The sequence below is a fragment of the Zalophus californianus genome, chromosome 7 (genome assembly GCF_009762305.2).
Source record: "Zalophus californianus isolate mZalCal1 chromosome 7, mZalCal1.pri.v2, whole genome shotgun sequence".
In the NCBI taxonomy this organism is placed as follows: Eukaryota; Metazoa; Chordata; class Mammalia; order Carnivora; family Otariidae; genus Zalophus; species Zalophus californianus.
The window spans coordinates 144593254-144597517 of NC_045601.1; the positions used below are offsets into that span (position 1 = coordinate 144593254).

General features: G+C 51.5%; 1 non-coding gene across 1 annotated transcript; it reads left to right on the plus strand.

Moving 5' to 3' along the window:
* The first annotated feature begins 639 nt into the window (after positions 1-639).
* On the plus strand, positions 640-711 carry TRNAQ-CUG. Its single transcript has one exon. It is a non-coding gene; the product is annotated as a tRNA-Gln (tRNA).
* Positions 712-4264: the final 3553 nt, after the last annotated feature.

A 4264-nucleotide genomic window follows, 5' to 3' on the forward strand; every position in this document is an offset into this window, starting at 1 on the left:
GGTTTGGGGGGTCTGTCCCGCTCACACTGCGGGTTGCCGAGCGTTGAGGAGGAGGAGGACCGGAGGCTGCGATCTGTCCCGCCTCCCGTCCGCTTCCGCACCCCGACGTGCTCCCAGCGCCCCGGGACCCTCGGCCAGCCTCGCCGCGCACAGCGGCTCCTCCTCTCCGGACGCGCCAGCCACCAGCTCCCCCGTGGTCAGGGGAAACCTTTCCAGAGCGCGAATGAGCCCGGATAACCAAGCGAAGGACCCCGGGGCTCTGCCTCGGCTTCCGCACCCGTGAAACGGGGACTGTGGTCCCCATCTCACAGGGCGGCCGAAACACGTGTCTCGGAGCCTGCACCTCGGGGAGGGCTCGGCCTCCGCCACGGCCTCGCCCGCTTTCCCGCGAAGGAACAGGGGCGCGGGCGCCCAGCTCCCCAACCGCGTGGGAGCAATTCGGGGCTGGAGGGGAGGATTCCTGACGTCTGGAAGCCGATGTCTTCTGTTAAGACTCTGGGGCAGAGGGTGTGCAACAGGTAGCGGTCCATCACTTAATCCTAGAGGACGAAAAGCAAGATGCTCCCACTTTTCAAGCAACTGGATTTAAGGAAGGAGAAACAGGTCAACAAAGCCTTTAGGAAAATGCCCGGCGAGGTGGGTCCCATGGTGTAATGGTTAGCACTCTGGACTCTGAATCCAGCGATCCGAGTTCAAATCTCGGTGGGACCTTTGTGGTTTTTCCGCGTGAATTTTAGACCTTCAGCTCCTTTCTGCTAGCCATGCTCTTTTTTCATGCAAATCGAGGCGCCCAAACTGATTCTTGATATTCCTGTCACAAGTACTGAACCGGTGTCCAGTCACCAGCCCTGGGGACCAAGATTCTTTAAAATTCTTTAGCTGAACTAAGAATTAAATTCACATGAAACAAATTACAAAGAGAAAATCAAATTGAATTTCAAAGGTTCCGGGAACCCAAACAGACATGAGATTCCAAGACCAAAATGAGGTATATATGCTATTCCAAGCTAAGGAGAAGAGGGGTAGGGGGTCTGGGACTTGAAAGGGAAGGGAAGTAATTCACAGGATGATAGAAAAGAAAAAAACGAATGTTTGGTAAAGCAATGTTTGCTGAGCCACTGAGAAACAATGGGACACAGAGAGAGAACTTGGATCAAACGGGCCTTGCTGGGTTCCTCCCTGTCTACCACCCTGTGTTCATAGTATGGCGGCCTTATCTATGGTGATAGCTCTCTTCCTGGAGCAGGTTCTTCTAGGCAGTTGGGGGAGGGGTGTGTCAAAGTTTCTTTCTGCGTTTTCTGGGCCTTGATTGTTTTCAGCTCAAAATAATCTGCAAGCCAAAGTGGCATATTTTGGTGAGGCCTGTCTTTGACCCCTCCACTAGCCAACCTACAGTTTAATATTTGTGGTGCACAACTCGTGTTGGGGGGGTGGGTGGCAGGGTGCAGGGGAAGGAGAGTTCCCTGAAGGAAACGCACAAGGAAATCTCCCAAGCCTTGCTGGAACTGGAAATCTCTGGAAAAGATCCCCAAACTGAGACAAGAGGGAAGATGGCCTGTGAGAAGAGCAAGAGGAAATTTGGTGACAGTTGTGGACCCAGAAAAGTCAAGATGGTAATTTAGAAAAGGATTTACCCCTAAACTGTGGGTCTAGGTGAGTCGATCTAGGCGGAGAGAAAACTGTCCTCAGACAAGAGCACACAAATCGCAGCCCCAATTCAGACATCTGGGTCGGAAGACCGGGGGCGGGAAGATACAATCCGCAGTAGTCTATACTCGGTAGACGTGAGGCTTCCAGTTTGCACCAGCAAGCTTTACTCGTTCAGGGAAGGGGGACATGCGCTGATTCATAGACTTCTTCCCGAGGACAGTGCTGTTTACGGCCCCGGCCGCAACCGTTCCAGGCGAGGGATCCCTGAGTACTTTGCAGGCGCTGTCCCTCAGTCCTCTCTGCTGTTCCCCCTCTGGCCCGAGAGCCCGAAGCCTCTTGTGCACCAAACATGCAGTAGGTGACTGATGTCAGCCTTCTGGGACCGTCTCGCCCGACCTCCAGGAAATATGGAAAACAGGAAAACCCAGAAAACCAGTTAAGTAGAGTCATGCAAACAATATTTTTGAACAATCAGATATGATAGAAACATACGTATTAACATGACCTGTGGGTCTTTTAAGCGTCGATGTGGAAATCAGTACATCTGAATTTTTACCACCAAGCAGATGGTCCCTTGTGAGCGCCAGGATTCCGCGAGGGGCTCTCCAGCAAGTTTCCGCTTCCCCTTCCTGCCTACGAGCCCCTGTGAGCTAACAGTCTCGGGGCACCTCTTCAGAGCAGTCTGAAATACCGTCTCCCCCGCTCAGGAAGCCGGCGAATAAAACCTTTACTAACCTTCTCTGAAGTCGGCCTTTTGGTTTTCCCCCGTAGGCCCCGTTGTGCAGATTGGAAAAGAGCAGTCGCTCTGGGAATCGCTGGGAACGTTTGGTTTTGGGAAGAGGCTCTCCTGGAGGAGGAAGGCGTCGGGGCGCGAGGCGAGAAGCAGGGAAATGTGGCCGCAAAACAGCAGCTGCTGTGTTAGTGGAGGTCAGAGAAGCCAGCGCGCCCCGCAGCCGAGGCTGGGGACCCGGGGCTCGCAGGACACAGCGCAACGCTTTCCTTCCCGAGCACGCACCTGCTCCTGCTGGATGTGAGCCCTCTCGGCTTCCACATCCCTTTGCAAATCGTGCCGTTTTATTACCTTGTACGCGACAGCGAACTACTGCGGCGTGTGACCTGGGGCGGGGCGGGGCGGCCTGTTGCCAAGAAAGAACAATTGGCGTCTCCCATAGTCTGTAAATATTGTCTGTAAACAAGACCCAGGACTGCGTTTCCGTGGCGTGTCTTTTTTTAAATATTTTTTAGAGATTTTATTTATTTATTCATGAGAGCCAGAGAGAAAGAGAGAGAGAGAGAGAGAGAGAGGCAGAGGGAGAAGCAGGCTCCCAAGGAGCAGGGAGCCGGATGCGGGACTCGATCCCAGGACCCTGGGATCGTGGCCTGAGCCGAAGGCAGACGCTTGACCATCTGAGCCACCCAGGCGCCCCCCGTGGCACGTCTTACACGGTGTCTTCGTGGAGGAGGTGACAAATTTCTCATCCGCTTCCGACTAACAGCACACTTAACACGAAAGGGAACACACGCATATCATGGAAAGTCAGCGCTTTAATTTTTTTACACTTATTCAGAAAATTATTCTCCTTGACTCTTGTCCAAGGAGAAAGATAATCATATTTTGTAAAACTATGCTTCGGTGGTTGCAAGTTCCCTCTTCGCTATCACTGTTATTTATTACTACCGTTTATTTATTAAATTTAGATAGAGGAAATGTACTGAAGATCATGCGCCTTAGATAATCATAAAATCACCTTTTGTAAACGCTGCCCGCTTACTCAAAAGCACAAACCAGTGGTCTTTTTGCTGTTAACTCCCACCAAATTCTTCTTATTCCTCTGCGGACACATGACTTGATGGGGAAAAATATTCCCAGCCCTTTCACCGACGAACACATTTCCAATGCAATTCTACTTCCCATATATAATAAATTACTTATCAAAATCACCTATGCGTGTCTTTCATTGTGTGCTACTACTAAAAACGCGAAAGCAGTTCAGGTCAGGAGAAAGGTGCTTGAATAGATGTATCAACGCTGGAAATAACTAAAACTTGGATTTCAGTGTATGCTCTCTTGCATACTGGCACGATAGGGTGTTTGAGCATAAAAATACGTAATATTGCGATAAAATTCTGTAGCAGATATGGAATGAAAATTTGCAAGAGAAAACGTTTTACCAAAAATTTTTCAACTGTAAAGCCTCAGTAAGTAGGACTGTAAGGAAAACAGGGCGTCGAGGGGCTGTCAGGTCTTAGCTGAGATCTGAAGGATGAGCGGAGCACGGAAGCCGGTGGCACGAGGACTAAGAGTAGCGGGTAGAAAATGAGATTGTGGAGTTTGGGGAGAAGAGAAAGAATTTCAGGGGACTGGAAGGCAAGAGTGAGTACTGAGGAAGGAAGAGAACTGAGGCTGGGGCGGGCGGGGAGGGGGTAAGACAGGATTACCCAGGTGTGAAAGGCTCCCCGGGGGGGGGGGGGCGGGTGGAAAGAAGCGGTTGTGGGTGAGAAATCTCCGGGGACGGCCGCAGCTTGAAGGGCAAGGCCACGCCTCAGGGTCAAAGCGCAAAGCGTGGCTAGAAGGGAGACGTAAGAGAGTATTCAAAAAGCTGCGCCCCCACGG